Here is a 20,610-nt window from a genome sequence, read left to right as displayed (position 1 = left end):
TGATGTCACCTGTTAAATCCACTTCGATCAGTGTAGATGAAGGGGAGGGGAAAGGTTAAGAAGGATCTTTAAGCCTTGAGACAATTGAGACATGGGTTGTTTATGTGTGCCATTCAGAAGGTGAATTGGCAAGTAAAAAGATTGAATGTAAGTGCCTTTGAATGGGGTATGGTAGTAGGTACCAGACGCACCGGTGTGAGTGTGTCAAGAACTGCAACGCTGCTGGGTTATTCACGCTCAACAGTTTCCCTTGTGTATCAACAATGGTCCACCACCGAAAGGACAACTTGACAAGACTGTGGAAAGCATTGGAGCCAACAAGGGCCAGAATCCCTGTGGAACGCTTTCGACAACTTGTAGAATCCATTCCCCAACAAATTGAGGATGTTCTGGGGGGCAAAAGGGGGTGCAACTCAATATTAACAAGAAGAGGGTTTTAAACGACTCTCTCCATGCGATGGGCAGTACAAGAATTGTACTGCGAGGCTAAAACATTAACACCACCACTGTACCATTTGTGAAACGACTGTAGCTAAAATGTAGCGAGGAGAAGTGGGGAACGGGTGGTACCCCTGGATCTAGTCCCTTAGGTTAGACGGGTCAGAGGGGGATTAGGAGCGAGCCGTGATCCCATCAAAAGAGGATTGGGTCACCAGCACCATGTCTTCCCACTGAGCCGCACACTCCAGCAAGCACTGATCCCATTAACTGCCTCTCAGAGGCCAGGGTTCCTAAGGCAAGCTGACAGTATGGGATGGCCGGCCCTTTGCCATCGTTCTCCTTTAGAGCGAATAAAAACCCTAAAAGGAGCCCACTTTGCGGCGGAGAGCAACCCCTTGCTCCACGATGCTTAGACAAAAAGATGAGGGACGAATGAGTTGTGGCAGCAGTTAATAAGATTTGCCGGAGCTGCGGTGTGTGTGTGTGTGTGTGTGTGTGTGTGTGTGTGTGTGTGTGTGTGTGTGTGTGTGTGTGTGTGTGATGAGGGGAGGATGCAGAATATTGACTTGAGATACACACATAACTTGACTGTCAAATCTCCAATGGATGAACGACTTGACTTGCACCTTTGAGCTATACACAAGTATCTCAAAAGGGCCAATAGTCACAAGTCAATGACATTGGGCTCTTTTGACCAGAGCCCAATGTCAAACGAGCAATGCAGTAAAAGTGTCAAATGCAGTCAATGAAGCTGGCGAAAGGTAAGCACGCGCCACTGAGAGTTGGAAGGTACATAACAAACACATGGGCATGATACTGAGTATCCGTCACGAGGAGCATACAACGCTTTGCAGCTTCTCTCCGTTCCAGGAAGAGAGGTTGAAAAATACCGCTATACTTCACAGCTATTCTATTATCATAGAATACTTAGCCAGTAGCTTTAACGACAGCCACCGGTGTTCAACACTATCACTGGTTCAGCTAGGGATTTATCTAGCTTAACCATACAGCAAGGTGAGAGACCATCTGTTCTTCTGGTGCTTTAGTATGGCTGACTGGGAATCAGGGAATCCATAGACCCAAGGCATTACGGGTAGATTGAAAGCACCTGGCCCACAAATCATCCCAAAATAAAACACCAACCAATTCGCCCCCCATCTCTCCCTGTAATAGTTTCGTAATAAAGCATTGAGATTAAAGCAGAGTCAAATTTCACCAGAAAACCTATTCTATCTGGCTAAAATGAAATAAAGTCAGTCTCATCTGCTAAACATTCATTTTGCTTACGCTATGGCTTTTGTTCATTTTCAAACACACACACAGTTTGCGTGGTGAGCAATTGAATATAATTTGTAACCTCACTTTATAAATTAGCATGTTTGTCAACTTTGTAATCAAAAACTCCAGACATAATTGCCAGTATAACAATTTCACTCCGTGTTTAAAAGCTTTCTCCCAAATGAGTCGTCCTTAATGAAAACAGACCGGAAATTACCAATGTTCTGAATTCCCTCCCAGTGGCGGTTCTAGACCATTTCAACTGGTGGGGCCAAGCTGGGGCCAGTTGTACTGTTAGAGGGGCCAGTTACATTAGACGTTATTGTTGTCATATCGTTTTCTTCACTGCATTGCAGGCATTAGCAGGCAAAAGACCATGTTCATAATCATTAGTGTTCCGCGTTGCCACTGTCTAATAACGGATGTAAAAAAAGAAAGATAGCAAAATTAAGTTATGTAAAAATGTCATACTCCACTGGCCCCCATGCCCCCCAGAACCGCCCCTGCTCCCTCCATTATATGCTTATGAGATCTATAACATGTATTTCTGTGAGAACAGATATATACATGCACAGAAATGGAGCATAGTTATAAAAATTGCAGAATCAGCCCAACTCCTATGTGTGGTTTAAAGCTTTGTGCTTATTGGTGGACATTCTGCCTTCCTGTGCTGTTAATGAGTTAAAGGAAGTTGAAGGAAGTATAGTACTGAGCGCTTAACTGGCTGACATCGGTTAAGTTATTTGAATTCCATTTCGTTCTAAAGCTAAGATGTCGGATCAACGTTCCACATCCATGTCCAGTAGGAACCACTACAGTCCAGCTAAGCTACGACAGTAATAAACACAGTTGTAAACATAGACTGAGAGCAGAGCTAAATAGGCTGTTCAGAATCAGCACCAAAAGCCCTGGAGGCTGTTCCCAGTACCCACAGTTTATGATGAATCCCTAATAAACATGAGGGCAGTCTAGAGGCGAGCCCAGTTTAACAGGGAACATAACATTGGTCCACTTCCACCGATGACATCTTGATGAATAAACTCTCCAAAGGAATCGATGTTACCGCTGCAGCTGGTGTGAAAGGTACAGAACCCGGGCCAGCCCGAACAACATTTCAGGCAGTGGTGTCTGCACTGAATTCGACAGAAACACACACACATTTTCTTATTTTCTCTCCCTCACACACACACTAACACACACACACAAATGTAAGAGAGGCAGGGTTAGGACACAGACACCAAGGGCCATTGGCCAATGCACCACATTGAAGTGTCGTATCCTTAGGGCCACCCACCAAGAGGCAAGTGACAAATGTTGATGCTGCTATTGTTATAGATATAGTATCTTGGCTCTCTCAAAGCACACTGGACGCCTCATTACCCCAAAGCACAGCAGCAACACAAACAACAATGGTGAGAGAGGAAGAGAAGAGTCTATAATATTACACTCCATAAATACAATACTGCATCTATATGGCCAAAGCCAAGGATAAGTAATCAGAGAACTGTATCTTCATCTGGAGTGTTTTCTTTCTTCACCGTGACACCAGACTTCACATGACTTTGAGCTTCAAATCAATGACTTTCCATGGCAAGACATACATCCAAATTAGCAACAGCAGGCTATAAAGTAGTGTGTTTTTCTCTGTGCTGTGTTGTGTTTACTCTGGTGGTCTCCATAGGCCTGCCCTCCTATCAGCCAAGGCCTACTGTCTCTCTGTGATGATTGATGGAGGAGGGTTGAGGTTCCTGCCAGGCCCGGTGATTGACATGGCATAGACGGAGGGAGGGGGAGTGGAGGCTGCTGTCATTCTGCATGTTGATGAAGGCCATATGCTGAGCGTATTTACTCCCACAGTGTTTCCCAATCCTGGGTACACAAAGGTGTGCACATTTTTAGTTTTTGCCATATAACTAACACACTTGGCTGAACTAATCAACTCATCAAGCTTTTGGTTGAATCAGACGTGTTAATGCTAGGGCAAAAACTAAAATGTGCCCCGCTTTGGCTCCCCAGGGCCATGATTGGGAAACAGTACATGTACACACAGGCCCTAGACACACAAGCTCAGTAACTCTGTAGCTCAGTTGGTATGTATGGACAATTCCACTGTAATGTAATTACGCATTAACTCAATTATTTTTCATTTCAAAATGTATGCCAAAAATAAAACATTGATTTCAATGTTGAACAAACCATACAACTCTATACAAAATGACAACTTTTAAGAATTTCCACTGAAATATGTACAAAAACTAATTTTGTTAAAGAACTGTGCAGATGCAAACTTTGGTAAAGGTATTACGGTGAAATCTCCTTCAGGTTTTTATGCCTCCAAGTTTTCCAAAAATGCATAAATATCTCCTCTGAATGAAGATTCAAAGATGTCTGCAGAAACAATGGGGTGTCAGCTTTGAAAAAATCTCTTTTGGTTACTGAACTACAGTAAGTGAAGTGGATTTACACGCGGTAACGGAATTATGGTAACAGAATTACATCATGGGTCCCTGATCTGTACTACACAGAAATGCATAATTATGGATATGAATGTTATTCTCCTCAGGTTTCAGAAGTTTGGACATCACAGCGCAGCACAGCAGAGCACAGTAAAGTACAGTGCAGTACAATACAGCACAGTGCAGCACAGCAGAGCACAGTAAAGTACAGTGCAGTACAATACAGCACAGAAAAGCACAGCAGAGTAGAGTAGGGTAGAGTAGAGTAAAGTTCAGTAGAGTACAGTAGAGTACAGTAAAGTAGATTATAGCAGTATAGTAGAATACAGTACAAAATTCATGGGTTGCATGTTTCGTAACAATATTGTTTCAAAAGTTATTTTTGGACTGTTGCCCGACAGAATTCTACTCAATGCATCATCAGTGAGCGCTGATGAAGATTTCATCATAAGTGCATTACAGTGGCTTGGAAATATAATGACATTCAAAAGGAGGCAAATAATTAGTAGATTGCTAAGGTTGAGGGGAGGCCACCAGATTTTTGCTAGCTACCGTTAGCATTGCTAAGTATTTTTAACGAACTTTGGTAGCTAATGAGAACATTGCTATCTGTCTAAAGAAACTTTGACGACATGATAATGCTGCCAAAGTTCTTTCCTACTAAACATTTGACTACTTTGGCAATGTAATCGTATTTCCAGGCACTATAGTGTAGTTTAGACTAAACAGTAGTTAGCCTCCGTCCAGAATGACTGGGTTCATCACGACTTTTGGGCACCAGTATGGCGCCGCTGATAGAGGGCGGCTTGAGAACGTTCATAACAATGGCATGATGTGACCGAGTGACGGAGGTGCAACTAATGAATTCTGTACTCTACTATACTTTCCTTTACTCTACTGTATTGTATTGTACTGTACTGTACTGTACTGTACTGTACTGTACTGTACTGTACTGTATTGTATTGTACTGTACTGTAGTATATTGTACTGCACCACTGTATTGTATTGGACTGTACTCTACTGTGCTCTACTCTCTGTACTGCACTATCCAAACTCGTGAAACATTCTTCCATGATAGGTTCAGATTTGGTCCAGGCTGGTCCGTCTGTGGATGTTAACATCAAGGCCTGGGAGGAAATTTCGACAACTTTTCAACGTCCATAGACGTCCGGTTTCGATCGGTGCTCAGTGGGTGAGGAAGCTGGTTAAAGTAAAGGGAAAGAGAGGGGGGTAGTTCCATGTTATTTTGTTAGATTGTTCTCGTTAGACAACAGATAAGATAAGCATTGAGCTCTGAGCTGACACATGGAATTATTTCAAGATGGTCATACTATGGATCATTTAGCAATTTGATTTTGAATTGTAGGACCCCTTTAGGTATAAAAAAAAAAAACACATTCATAAATGGCAAACAATAAATGATAAGAATCAAGGTTTTGAACTGTTTGTCCTATACTTACGAGATATAAGAAAGCGCAGGAAGTATTTGTTGTTTTTTTACACATATTTAACCACTACCTTCATACTTCCATATATTTTTTAAAACTAGTACCGGTAAAGCACAACACGGAGAAAACTATTGTGTTCGTGAGAATCTCCCCTTTCCCATAGAGTGGTAATAATAGTTTTTAGGTCAAATCGTTCAGACACTACAGACTAGTGGTGCGCGGTCAGCTGTTGGTTCACCCGCCTGCAATTGCTAATAACCCATCCACAACTGCCCGACTATGAGACAAAGTGAAAATCTGAGCCCCGCACCCAACCCTAACCCGCAAATAAGGAACATGTGCTATAGGCTACAGTCAAAGACTGCAGAACAATTTGACAGGCGTGCAGGATTTGTTGTTGGCTGTTTTAGATGTTTCTGCTTATAATTTCCGACATTTTGGTAGGCTATTTGTTAGTCAACTTGTCTATAATTAGATTCATGTAGCTTCTCTTTTGTCATTATATGTTGCCCTAGAAGACTAAATAATCCTTGCCCAACAGAATAATGTAATGGATCAATAGTATGAATGCTTCAATCTAGTTGACATTGGTAAAGTTTTGTCCGTCATCTTTCACGGAGCAAAGACATTTAGGGACTGGGGAGAAAATACAATAACGCGACAAAACTAAAAAAATTGAACGATTTACTGTGCATTTCCAAATGACATCAGTTTGACCGGTTGTAAGGAAAAAGAAAGCTGTGAAAACCACCCAAAGTGTTTCTCATAAGATTTCAGTTCGGCTTCAATGCATATTTTATTTGGTTGAAATACTAATCAAACTTTTATGATGAAGACAGCACCTCTACAGATGGTATCTAACTGAGAATTGCATTCTCACAAGATGCAGAAAGAAAGAAATCCTATTTCTCCACTCCTGTTCCCAAGTCCACATTTTTACTACATTTGGTGTATCGTTTTACTGCAAGAAAAGCTTAACTCTGCAGGAGTTATTATTAAGGCTATTTGTGAGGTTATACACCTACAGTCACTGTCCAGATTTCAGTTTCCATTTAACACATCTAAACAATAGGCTACAGTTCCCTTGACATGCCATAGGCCTATTTGAAGTCCTGTCATGTGACTGTCTAATGTGTATAGTGCCTCACAATCATCACAAATAACATAGCAGGCACTGCAATCATCCTCTTTTACCACTTCACCCAATATTTTCCAAACATTCTTTTGCTGGCCCTTCTTCTCTTAATTTTCAACTCTCCTTTCGCAGCTTTTGTCTTATTGAATTAAACTTCGACAATGTCCCTTTTGCCTCCGTAGATTGACGTTAACTTTTTCTGCCCATTCCCAAAAGCATTATTTGGCGATTGACTGTGTAGGTATTTTCTTTATCTTTATTCAACCCGCCCGCGGGGACTGCGAGTTATGAGTCAACCCGCGCATCACTTCTACAGACGTTTTCATAAGAAGACCAACTTTCAGGATGTCTCATGGTCTGACAAACACTGCTCTAGCACCAGTGCGTCAATCAACTCTAGGGGTTCTATAAGAGGTTAAAAGGTAAGGAAACCATTATGTATTTTTGTAATTTGGGTGAACTATCCCTTTAGCAAACTTTTTTAGCTAATAATGGGAACAGCACCAACTAGTGGTCAGAACCTGGTACTATCAGGATGTTGGATGTGTCAAATTATATTTCAACAAAATGTTGCAGGAATGCTAATCCTATCTGTTTCCAACAACAGAAACGATTTCAGAACAATCTGAGACGGGGCTGTAGTGGAACGGGTCGAGAGTTTCAAGTTCCTTGGCGTCCACATCACCAACAAACTATCATGGTCCAAACACACCAAGACAGTTGTGAAGAGGGCACGACAAAACCTTTTCCCCCTCAGAAGACTGAAAAGATTTGGCATGGGTCCCTAGATCCTCAAAACGTTCTACAGCTACACCATCGAGAGCATCCTGACTGGTTGCATCACCGCCTGATATGGCAACTGCTCGGCCTCTGACCGTAAGGCACTACAGAGGGTAGAGTGTACGGCCCAGTACATCACTGCTGAACAATTAATCAACTAGCCACCGGACTATTTACATTGACCCCCCCCCCCCCATTTGTTTTGTACGCTGCTGCTCCTTGCTGTTGATTATCTGTGCATAGTCACTTCACCCCTACCTACATGTACAAATTACCTCAACTAACCTGTACCCCCGCACACTGTACCCCCTGTATATAGCCTCGTTATTGTTATGTTATTGTGTTACTTTTTATCATTTTTTACTTTAGTTTATTTGGTAAATATTTTCTAAACTCTTCTTGAACTGCACTGTTGGTTAAGGGCTTGTAAGTAATCATTTCACGGTAAGGTCTACACTTGATGTATTCGGCGCATGTGACAAATAAAGTTTGATTTGAGGTGGTGGGTGTCAATATCCACTTTCTTGTGTACCCAGGGGGCTCAAGGGTAGGTGTCCGTAAGAGCTGGGAGAGGTGTCATCAACTAGAGAGGGAGAGAGAAAGGCAGATAGAGAGGGAGAGAGATAGGGAGGGGTTGTCCAGACTCAGACTGTTTCAACACTTGGTTTGACCACCAAACAACAGAAAGAGAAAGAAAAGTATGCCAGTGGAAGGGAGGGCTGAACAGGTGACCCAACTGTGATTTCTGACTATTATGATTTCCCATTGTAGCCAATTCAGGTGCGGTAATTCCGTTTCAGATTTTTGGGTAATTCCGTTTTAAATTTGGTAACGGAATTACGAGTTTGAATCAATTAATAAACAAAATTGATATCAGTAAAATAACAAATGCATTGGTAGGTCTACCTTTACTTGTTACTTCTGTGAACTTTCATTGTCCTCCCTCCTCATGAGGGAGAGAAATGAGAAAACATCTTCAAGATATGTGGGGTTTTGCTAACGGAATTACAAGGCAATACTTCTTAAACTTACAGAAGGTAAACCATTTCTCCAACATAATATAACTGCTAACATTAGTTGGCAGAGGTCTTTACGTCAACATTATTGTGTTTTGATGTTTGTGTATTTTTGATCACTTTTAAGAATGTTTCTGGTAGATGTATCCTAAGACCCCTTTCCATCTGTTTATCCAAAAATCAAAGCCTTTTACTTAGGCCTCATTTTTAAGATGGAAAATGGTTGAAAATGTATCTACGACTTCATTTCCCAAAAATATAGACTCTTAGCTTTCATTTAACACCCAATTTGATATGCTCTTATGAACTTCACATGTTGGTGCCCATGGGTCTTTTTCGATAGAAATGCCCGTATTCAAGCATAACTAAGTCGCTTTGTCATATATTCTATAATAAGAATGAACCGATTATTGTGGAATTTTAAAAAGATAATTCAAGGTACAGGTACAGCTACAGCTATATTATTGACCTGCTCTATCCCACCGTAGTCATAAATGTACCATGGCTCATTGCTTTTAACGTGCACATCGCATGCCTTTGAAACCACCAATTCAGATCCAGTTTCATTTTATCTTTGCGTGGCATTGGATGGCATTTTGCTGTTCCGCAATTATGCCAGCCAGTCGAAATTACTGGCAGCACCTGTATTAATGCATAAATGTTTAGACAACCATGCCCACAGCTTATCGTAAAATGGTGCATGCTAGCAGCTGTAAGATAACGAACTAAAGTAGCTTAGGCCAATGAATTACTCACCCAAAGAAACTAGTCAATACAAACTGGGCACACATTACCACATTAAATCTACCCTTGAATAATCAATGGATTTCCCCAGATAGCTGTAACTGTAACAATACAACACGTCGTTCCACACACACACACACACACACACACACACACACACACACACACACACACACACACACACACACACACACACACACACACACACACACACACACACACACACACACACACACACACACACACACACGCATACAAGCGATCAAGTCTGTCTCTTTTTAACATTAGAGGGAGCCTTTCCTGCAAACAGAAACAGCCCCCCCCCCACACACACACACACACACGTTAACACACAGGTGTACACTCACACACACAGGCGATGTGGAAGGAGAAAATAAAGGAGAGACTTACTTTTTTGTCGTCTCGGTGGCCGGCGGCTGGCTGGGTGTCGTTGCTGTGGTTGTCAGCGGTGGGCCTGGCACTCCGTTCTGCCTGGCTGTCCTCCGGCTCGCTCTGCTGATGGGCACCCGACTGTTGAGGGGAAGAGGGGAGAGAGGCAGGGAGGGGCTCCACTGCCTTTTGTATGCCACTCCGGATGTCCATCTTCCGCTGCACTGCCATCCAAAGGAGTTAGAGAGAGAGAAGGGAGAAGGGAGAGAAAGAACCATAGCGTAAGGGAAAATAAATAGGATACACAAATTCACACAGCTGACGCACTAGTAGACACATAGTCACACACCTGCAAGCGCATGTGCACATAATATACAGTACCAGTCAAAAGTTTGGACACAACTACTCATTCAAGGGTTTTTCTTAATTTTTTTTACTATTTTCTACATTGTACAATAATAGTGAAGGCATCAAAACTTTGAAATAACAACACGTTTGGAAGCATGTAGTAAACAAAAAAAGTGGTAAACAAAGCAAAATATATTTTAGATTCTTCAAAGTAGCCACCCTTTGCCTTGATGACAGCTTTGCACACTCTTGGCATTCTCTCAACCAGCTTCACCTGGAATGCTTTTCCAAAGGTCTTGAAGGAGTTCCTACATATGCTGAGCACTTGTTGGCTGCTTTTCCTTCACTCTTCGGTCCGACTCATCCCAAACCATCTCAATTGGGTTGAGGTCAGGAGAATGCCAAGTCATCTGATGCAGCACTCCATCACTCTCCTTCTTGGTCAAATAGCCCTTACACAGCCTGGAGGTGTGTTGGGTCATTGTCCTCTTGAAAACAAATGATAGTCCCATCTAAGTGCAAACCAGATGGGATGGCGTATCGCTGCAGAATGCTGTGGTAGCCATGCTGGATAAGTGTTCCTTGAATTCTAAATAAATCACTGGCAGTGTCACCAGCAAAGCACCACCACACCATCACACCTCCTCCTCCATGCTTCACAGTGGAAACCACACATGCGATCATCCGTTCACCTACACTGTGTCTCACAAAGACACGGTGGTTGGAACCAAAAATCTCACATTTGGACTCATCAGACCAAAGGACAGATTTTCCACCGGTCTAATGTCCATTGCTTGTATTTCTTGGCCGAAGCAAGTCTCTTCTTATTATTGGTGTCCTTTCGTAGTGGTTTCTTTGCAGCAATTCGACCATGAAGGCCTGATTCACTCAGTCTCCACTGAACAGTTGATGTTGAGATGTGTCTGTTACTTGAACTCTGTGAAGCATTTATTTGGGCTGCAATTTCTGAGGCTAGTAACTTTGTTGCAGTGGATAAATTCATTAGAGGTAACTCTGGGTCTTCCTTTCCTGTGGCGGTCCTCATGAGAGATAGTTTCATCATAGAGCTTGATGGTTTTTGCGACTGCACTTGAAGAAACTTTCAAAGTTCTTGAAATTTTCCAGACTGACTGACCTTTATGTCTTAAAGTAATGATGGACTGTTGTTTCTCTTTGCTTATTTGAGCTGTTCTTGCCATAATATGGACTTGGTCTTTTACCAAACAGGGCTATCTTCTGTATACCACCCCTACCTTGTCACAACACAACAGATTGGCTCAAAGAGATTAATTTTGGCCCATTCCTCCTGACAGAGCTGGTGTAACTGAGTCAGGTTTGTAGCCCTGCTTGCTCGCACACGCTTTCTCAGTTCTGGCCACAAATGTTCTATGGGATTCAGTTCAGGGCGTTGTGATGGCCACTCCAATACCTTGACTTTGTTGTCCTTAAGCCATTTTGCCACAACTTTGGAAGTATGCTTGGGGTCATTGTCCATTTGGAAGACCCATTTACATTACATTACATTTACATTTAAGTCATTTAGCAGACTTACAAAATGGTGCATTCACCTTATGATATCCAGTGGAACAACCACTTTACAATAGTGCATCTAAATCTTTTAAGGGGGGGGTTAGAAGGATTACTTTATCCTATCCTAGGTATTCCTTAAAGAGGTGGGGTTTCAGGTGTCTCCGGAAGGTGGTGATTGACTCCGCTGTCCTGGCGTCGTGAGGGAGCTTGTTCCACCATTGGGGTGCCAGAGCAGCGAACAGTTTTGACTGGGCTGAGCGGGAACTGTGCTTCCTCAGAGGTAGGGGGCCAGCAGGCCAGTGGTGGATGAACGCAGTGCCCTTGTTTGGGTGTAGGGCCTGATCAGAGCCTGAAGGTATGGAGGTGCCGTTCCCTTCACAGCTCCGTAGGCAATCACCATGGTCTTGTAGCGGATGCGAGCTTCAACTGGAAGCCAGTGGAGAGAGCGGAGGAGCGGGGTGACGTGAGAGAACTTGGGAAGGTTGAACACCAGACGGGCTGCGGCGTTCTGGATGAGTTGTAGGGGTTTAATGGCACAGGCAGGGAGCCCAGCCAACAGCGAGTTGCAGTAATCCAGACGGGAGATGACAAGTGCCTGGATTAGGACCTGCGCCGCTTCCTGTGTGAGGCAGGGTCGTACTCTGCGAATGTTGTAGAGCATGAACCTACAGGATCGGGTCACCGCCTTGATGTTAGTGGAGAACGACAGGGTGTTGTCCAGGATCACGCCAAGGTTCTTAGCACTCTGGGAGGAGGACACAAGGGAGTTGTCAACCGTGATGGCGAGATCATGGAAGGGGCAGTCCTTCCCCGGGAGGAAGAGCAGCTCCGTCTTGCCGAGGTTCAGCTTGAGCTGGTGATCCGTCATCCACACTGATATGTCTGACAGACATGCAGAGATGCGATTCGCCGCCTGGTTATCAGAAGGGGGAAAGGAGAAGATTAATTGTGTGTCGTCTGCATAGCAATGATAGGAGAGACCATGTGAGGATATGACAGAGCCAAGTGACTTGGTGTATAGCGAGAATAGGAGAGGGCCTAGAACAGAGCCCTGGGGGACACCAGTGGTGAGAGCGCATGGTGCGGAGACAGATTCTCGCCACGCCACCTGGTAGGAGCGACCTGTCAGGTAGGATGCAATCCAAGCGTGGGCCGCGCCGGAGATGCCCAACTCGGAGAGGGTGGAGAGGAGGCGACCAACCATTTGCGACCAAGCTTTAACTTCCTGACTGATGTCTTGAGAAGTTGCTTCAATATATCCACATAATTTTCCTCCCTCATGATGCCATCTATTTTGTGAAGTGCACCAGCCCCTCCTGCAGCAAAGCACCCCCACAACATGATGCTGCCACCACTGTGCTTCACGGTTGGGATGGTGTTCTTCGGCTTGCAAGCCTCCCCCTTTTTCCTCCAAACATAACAATGGTGATTTTGGCCAAACAGTTCTATTTTTGTTTCATCAGACCAGAGGATATTTCTCCAAAAAGTATGATCTTTGTCCCCATGTGCAGTTGCAAACCGTAGTCTGGCTTTTTTATGGCGGTTTTGGAGCAGTGGCTTCTTCCTTACTGAGCAGCCTTTGAGGTTATGTGTTACTGACTTGTTGCACCCTCGACAACTACTATGATTATTATTATTTGACCATGCTGGTCATTTATGAACATTTGAACATCTAGGCCATGTGCTGTTATAATCTCCACCCGGCACAGCCAGAAGAGGACTGGCCACCCCTCATAGCCTGGTTCCTCTCTAGGTTTCTTCCTAGGTTTTGGCCTTTCTAGGGAGTTTTTCCTAGCCACCGTGCTCCTACACCTGCATTGCTTGCTGTTTGGGGTTTTAGGCTGGGTTTCTGTACAGCACTTTGAGATATCAGCTGATGTAAGAAGGGCTATATAAGTACATTTGATTTGATTTATGTCGATATAGGACTCGTTTTACTGTGGATAGGTACTTTTGTACCTGTTTCCACCAGCATCTTCACAAGGTCCTTTGCTGTTGTTGTGGGATTGATTTGCACTTTTCGCACCAAAGTACGTTCATCTCTAGGAGACAGAACGCGTCTCCTTCCTGAGCGGTATGACGGCTGCATGGTCCCATGGTGTTTATACTTGCGTACTATTGTTTGAACAGATGAATGTGGTACCTTCAGGCGTTTGGAAATTGCTCCCAAGGATGAACAATTTTTTTTCTGAGGTCTTGACTGATTTCTTTTGATTTTCCCATGATGTCAAGCAAAGAGGCACTGAGTTTGAAGGTAGGCCTTGAAATACATCCACAGGTACACCTCCAATTGACTCAAATGATGTCAATTAGCCTATCAGAAGCTTCTAAAGTCATGACGTCAATTTCTGGAATTTTCCAAGCTGTTTAAAGGCACAGTCAAGTTAGTGTACGTAAACTTCTGACCCACTGGAATTGTGATACAGTGAATTATAAGTGAAATAATCTGTCTGTAAACACTTGTTGGAAAAATGACTTGTGTCATGCACAAAGTAGATGTCCTAACGGACTTGCTAAAACTATAGTTTGTTAACAAGAACTTTGTGGAGTGGTTGAAAAACTAGTTTTATTGCCTCCAACCTAAGTGTATGTAAACTTCCGACCTCAACTGTACATCACAGAAGACTGAAATATAAAGAAACAGTTTGACATAAAAATACCAGATTTTCAGAGGTTTAAGAAAACTAATGTTTATTAATTATTAAATTATTACAAATATCAATAACAGACCACACATGAGGCCACTAGAGGGTGCTTTGGTCATTCGACTCCAGGAAAGGCTAGAGGTGCTCAAAGTTGATCCATTTTGCATACCCTACCCTACCATTAGACATCGATGTCTTCAACACTGAAAAAGATAAACGGTTGAGTTTGATATCATTTAAAAGCTTACAAACAGGACTGTCAAACCGTTTTATGACCTATAAAAAAAGAATTAAGCTTTAACATCAATTATCTAAAAACGTGTAAACTCCTATTTTCTTCATGTTCATATATGTTGTAACTTAGACCCTATTGTACTTTACCTGAGGTGTTTGTGTTGTGCCTGCCATCAAATAAAACACAGCATACTCTTGAATACAGGGTGGATGTCATGTTTTGGCTGATAAATGTACTAAAATGTGAATAAAGTCAACATTTCAAATAGTACCACAAAGACGGTTGAAGGGCCACACATCCGAGAATGTTGACTTGCGAGGGAATATCCAATGTTATAAATTGTTTTAAAAAGGAAACCTATTGAAATCATAGAATATATAGATCATAGAATAGAGATATTTAACTTGACATTCGACGGTGGGTGGACCTGCGGCCATCTTTCTGGTAGTAATTGGAAGTTAAAGTTTCAATTAAATGTAAATATCAATAGCGTATCAGCAGGGGTCTGAAGGGATAGTTCCGTTCTATTAATTCTAGTTCTATGATTGGAATGACACCCACCCTGTATTGAAGAATATGCCTTGTCTCAACCGATGACGGGCACAACATAAACCCTTCAGATTATGCAAAATAGGGTCTAAACTACAACATTTGTGAAAATAAATAAAAATCTGTTTATGCATTTTTAGATAATTGACGTTAAAGCTTTAAAAAGGCAATTGTTTAATTTTCTCTCCAAGAAATCATTGAATAATTTCACAACCCTGTTTGTAAGCTTTCAAAGAATATCAAACTCAACCATTTATCGTTTTCAGTGATTAAGACATGGACGTCTCATGGGGTATACAAAATCGGTCAACTTTGAGCACCTCTATCTCCTGAATATTTTGTCATTCAGGACCAAAGGCACTTTCTGACCACTTCCACCATCAAATCAAAAGGTTTGCAGTAAGAAATGAACTGAAATCATTTGGAAAGACCCTGCTGTCTTATCTCAAGTTGGAGGACATTTTCTTTGACAAACAACCTCTTAAAAAAATGATATGGAAAGTTGGTTTGTAAAGCCTAGATGGTAGGCCTATCAACTGCCTTTCTTGTCCCACATTGTGAGCTTTACAGGTATCGAGGCTATACATATTGACGTGATAAATCCCTAATTCCATCCAAGTCGGTCTTGCGGAACTTGTTAAACTAGAAGTTCCGAAGGAATATAACTTGAACTTTCTGTTGATTTCACCTAGGGTGCATTATTTTTTAAGACTAGGCCACAACCACAATAGTCTACCAGACCCTAGCATTTTCACGCGTTATGTTGAAATGACTGCCCAAGATGTGTGACTGGGAAAACAAGGCAAATGGACAAATATAGGGTTATTTGTCCATTAGAATTCTAGGCTTGTGATAACGGCCAATTGACATAATGAAATAAAACTATCTTAATTGTAGGCTGTGTATGTCAGTGCTTGACTTGGGCCGGAGCTGTCCAGAGCGCCATACCGACACTTATAATTTTTGGGGAATTGCATACCGGCTCATCTATAAAAACAAAGTCAAAGAAAGTACAGTATGAAGATAGGCAGAAACTACTTCTCCAATAGAAATCCTCTATTACACTTATATGCGATTTCATGGCGATGTTGGCTGGCTATGCTCATGCATAGAAACACGTCATCGGTCCAACAGTCGTCTCACGGCGAACTGCGCATTAGCAGGCTGACAAATCAAATCCTATGATATAAAGTTGTTTTTGAAAAAAATGAAAACGTGTCAGTTTTTCACTTTGACGAGGTTGGAGTAGTAACATGTTCAACTACTTAAGACATTCGCTCCAATCTAGGTTGTGCCTTTAGATTTTGAGAAAATGAACAACTCAACAAGAATTTTTCCACTTCTCCTATTGACTTCTCAAACCCCAAGCCCCGGCGCTTCTGGGTTTAGAAACTGTGACAAAGTAGCCTATTGACGGTCCAGATTCACACACAAAAAAAAAAAGGTTGATAAAAAAAATGAAAGCGGGATCTGCATTGAATAGCAATTCGGAGTGGGCATTCATTTCTTGATTCCGCATTGTTCAAATGTATTTGCTGCTTGTCTGTGAATATGTGTGTGACAGTAGGCTGTTCGAGATTGCGCAGATTGAAAATGCGCCTGTTTGAATGCGCATGACGCGCTGTTCCAAGTTGTCAAATGAGGGTTTGTAAGGTCCTACTTTTTGTTAATGTAATTCATCAAGGGCGCACTTAATATGATGAATCACTTAAACATCTAGATATCAGCAATTCAGTGCATGTCTGTGTGTGCTGGGTGTCTGCCATTGGGAGTGGGCGGTTGCCCAAAGAGAGAGCAGGACATTTCAGCAGAAGGTATAAACTAATGATAGGCAACCGACTAACTAGATAGCCAATTCAAAACATAACGTATAGCAGTTATCTTGCTAGGTAACTAAACATTTATGTCGTCGCCTTTCCACCAGCACTGTAAAGCCTAAATAACTGCACAGTTGTAAAGCTGGGATTCCCTTCTACTAAACAGTAGCCATGTAACTGTGCCAACGAAAAAAATATTCTAAGAATAGCCTAAATGACAAATAACTTGCTTATATATAAACATGTCTAGATAGATATTTTGCTTTGAAGTAGCCTAGCTTATCCATTCGATCCCTGATTCATTGAATGAGGGAAAAATGGTATAAAGAGAAAAGTGTTTGCTTGTAATGGTACAATATTTGATATCAAGGATCCTCCATGATAACTACTGCATGGGTTTGCAGGCTTTTGTTTAAGCCCTAGTCTAACCACATTATAGCCTAATCAGCAGCTGCTCAACAGCACCTTGATAAGCAGACTTGGGTTTTTCCAAGCCTGCACACCAAGGTGTTCTCCAGATGGAGGGTTGACCACATGTGACTAACAGTACAGTTCTACCTTGATCAATGGCACAAAGGCAAGATATGGTAGGTCTACATGGGATCAGACACAGCTAGCTTCCAGTGTCAATAATGCTTACTTTTTCATGTAGGCTATAATAATAGTCATGCCAATTTGGTTAAAAGTCATGGAGCAGTCATGGAAACTGTGTATAAACCCTTAACAGTATATAATCAGAGGTCTCTATAGCATAATGTCATATGTGAATTTCGGTGAACATAGTCTATTGGACCGACATGGAAAAGACAGCTCCTGCACTTCTTTCATCCCAAGTCAATCACTCATAGAGAAAACAAGCAGTTCTCTTAGCCTATTCCCTCTACAGGAAAGTCGTCTAATTTCATTAAACAGCATCACTTAGGAGACAAGGTACCCGTGTTAATTCGCGGGTTTACTATTCTCTATTCGAGGAAGGTTATTATAGGATGTAGGCCAGGCTACTTGACAGCTGTAGGCCAGTCTGAGTAGACTAAAAGGTAATAAGCATAACGTAACGCTCTTCCCACGGGTTGACACAGCCTAAACAATGTCCTTGTGTTGTACCTGTACCTAGTAGGCTAGTGAGGCGCAATTTTCAACAGCCAATGTATTCAACGTAGCTAATAGAAACAAGCCGCTGGAACACCGAAATACCTCTGTCACTTCAGCGCTCCTGGTTATGTCAGTAGCTGCATATCAAATGAAGAGGTGGAGGCTAACTTGATTTACATCTCTGTTGCTATGACGCAGAAAACCACAACCGTCGGGGACAAAATAACAAGCGAAAGGTAGGTTCATTGAGTAGAGGTGAGTATTATAAATTCTCCGTCAGAACAACACGCACGGTCTACCCACACAAACTGTCGATGTAACGAGCAGGCGTGTCCTTCCTTGTGCGCTGTCACAAATCTTCCTCCTCCTCGCGGTTCAACCGAGTTCTTCGTCCAAAAGTCCCGGTTCCCATGGAGCCGGAGTTAGTGGGCGCGACCAACCCACTTATGAACTAAATGTGGAGTATGAAATCATTTTGACATAACACATTTTTGCTATCGTTCTTTTTTTACATCCGTTATTAGACAGCGGCAACGCGGAACACTAATGATTATGAACATGGTCTTTTGCCTGCTAATGCCTGCAATGCAGTGAAGAAAACAATATGACAACAATAACGTCTAATGTAACTGGCTCCTCTAACAGTACAACTGGCCCCAGCTTGGCCCCCCAGTTGAAATGGTCTAGAACCGCCACTGTTATGAAGGTGATGAGAGGCCACCAACAAGAGTCAAACGGTCAAAGGAAGTGTTGTAATAACTGCTACCAAATGTTTTATATCTCTGTAAGGTGCAAGCTATAACCACAAGGTGGCAACACAAACTTTTATAAAGGACATGAAGTAAAGAAACTTCCATAAAGTAATTTGCCAAATTGTAATTTGTTTTCTGCTTACAGTAAGCATTGCTAATTGCCCAGAGCTAGTCTTTTGAGAGCTGGCATAACTTTTAATCATTTTGCAATATCCACACATGCTGTTGCAACAACATACTTTTATTATTGGTATTAAATCCATTTAATTAGCTTGAAAAGTACTTGCTTTACAGGGAGATGACATCGAGATGAAAAAGATCTCCAAGGAGAGGAGTAGACCTAAATGTTGACATTTCCATGTAAAAGGACCCATGAGCACCAATGTGAAGTTCATTAGGAGCATGTCAAATTGGCAGCTGCAACAGTCATTCAGGGCATGTTTAGCAAAACAAATAAAACAAATAATAACATTTATTCTGTTTTGCATGTTATTTTGGCATTAATACATGTCACATATCAGTTTGCAAACAATGTAAAATAAATAAATAATTTAGTTAATAAAGCAGCATACAAACATGGTCCCTTTTTTGCTTTCTTGAGTAAAGCAGCTCCAAAATGCAGGTGTTTCAGCCTAGCTCAGTGCTTTCTGTGGTGGTGGGGCAGCCAGCGGAAAATACAGAGCGTAGGGGTTGGAAATGTTCTCTACGTCACCGCAAATCTACGGGTAGAGCTCAAAAATTCAAGCCCCTTGAGTGCTGCCATAGACTTTCATTAGAAGTGCCCATCCATGAAGGCTCATGGTCATTGGCCACAGATAAAATTACCTCAATTCACATTATATCTACCGTAGCTTTAATTGGACTGATCATGTCAACATCATACTTTCAAAGTATTAGCTAGCAAGTTAGCCAAGCAGTCATCATCATGCATCAAGTCGGACATTTCAACCTGCATGTCCTGATCGCGTGTGGTGTGGGTGACGAACCGCGTTTGGTCAGTATGTTATGTTTTTACTGATATCACATTTGTTGTGAATTATTAAATGATTAAAATTCAAAATTCACTTACCAAATCGGTAATGGAATTACTCCAGTAGAATTGTCTACAATGGGAAATCATAGTAGTCACCAACCACAGTTGGGTCACCTGCGACTGTCCTCCCTTTTACTGGCACACTGTTATGTTCAGCTCATAACTGTTTTCTTTCTCTTTCTGTTTTCTGGTGATCAAAGCAAGACTGTGAAAACACTTTCTCTCACTCTCTCTCTCTCCAGTTAATGTCGCCTCTCCCGGCTCTTAATGACACCTACCCTCTTTCCATTTACTGTAACAAGCATCCTCACCCACTGATCACTGACCAAAAAGTAGTTGAAATTTGGTCAGACCACCCTGGCTGGACCAGATCTAAACCAATCATAGGTGTCGATGTTACACAAGTTTGGACAGCACAGTACAGTAGGGCACAGTAGAGAACAGTACAGCAAAGTGCAGAACAGTAAAGAAAAGTACAGTAGAGTAGAGTTCAGTACAGTGCAGTACAGTACAGCACACTAGAGTAGTGTAGAGTACAGTATAATGTACTCTACTCTACTGTACTGAACATATCTACTTTACTGTACTCTTCTGCACTGAAGTCTTTACTTTACTGTACTGTATAGCGCTAGACTGTGATGTCCAAACTTGTGAAACAAAAACGTCTACGATTGGTTCAGATTTGGTCTGGTCCAGACCAACCAAATGGTGGCTTGTTTGGGGGCGGAGCTCATTAGAATAATAGCCAGTGTGTAGAATAATATCCAAATGTGACCCGTTTCAGGAAACTAGGCGTATGTCGTGGGTCACTACTTCACAGGATTGCCATTTGAACGTAACATTTTTTTTTACATCATTTTTTGGGGCAGAAATGCCTTCTGGAACATGTGAACTTTCTTGTGCCTTAATAACAAACTTGTA

General features: G+C 42.1%; 1 long non-coding RNA gene across 2 annotated transcripts in view; it reads right to left on the bottom strand.

Annotated features, from left to right (window-relative positions):
• Nucleotides 1-18,365, bottom strand: part of LOC106588198 (uncharacterized) — a 53,843-nt gene extending 35,478 nt beyond the window's left edge. The window contains exons 1-3 of one of the 2 annotated variants that reach the window (XR_001324606.2): nt 18,007-18,352; nt 9,710-9,912; nt 3,133-5,376 (exon numbers count right to left, since the gene is read on the bottom strand). This is a non-coding gene — a long non-coding RNA (uncharacterized lncRNA). Of the gene's footprint in view, nt 1-3,132; nt 5,377-9,709; nt 9,913-18,006 lie in introns of those variants that run through there. The other variant, XR_001324605.2, reaches the window with a different exon arrangement.
• Nucleotides 18,366-20,610: the final 2,245 nt, after the last annotated feature.

The sequence above is a fragment of the Salmo salar genome, chromosome ssa27 (assembly GCF_905237065.1).
Source record: "Salmo salar chromosome ssa27, Ssal_v3.1, whole genome shotgun sequence".
Classification (NCBI taxonomy): domain Eukaryota; kingdom Metazoa; phylum Chordata; class Actinopteri; order Salmoniformes; family Salmonidae; genus Salmo; species Salmo salar.
The sequence above is the reverse complement of the archived record's forward strand: the minus strand, read 5'-3'. Positions and strand labels throughout refer to the sequence as shown.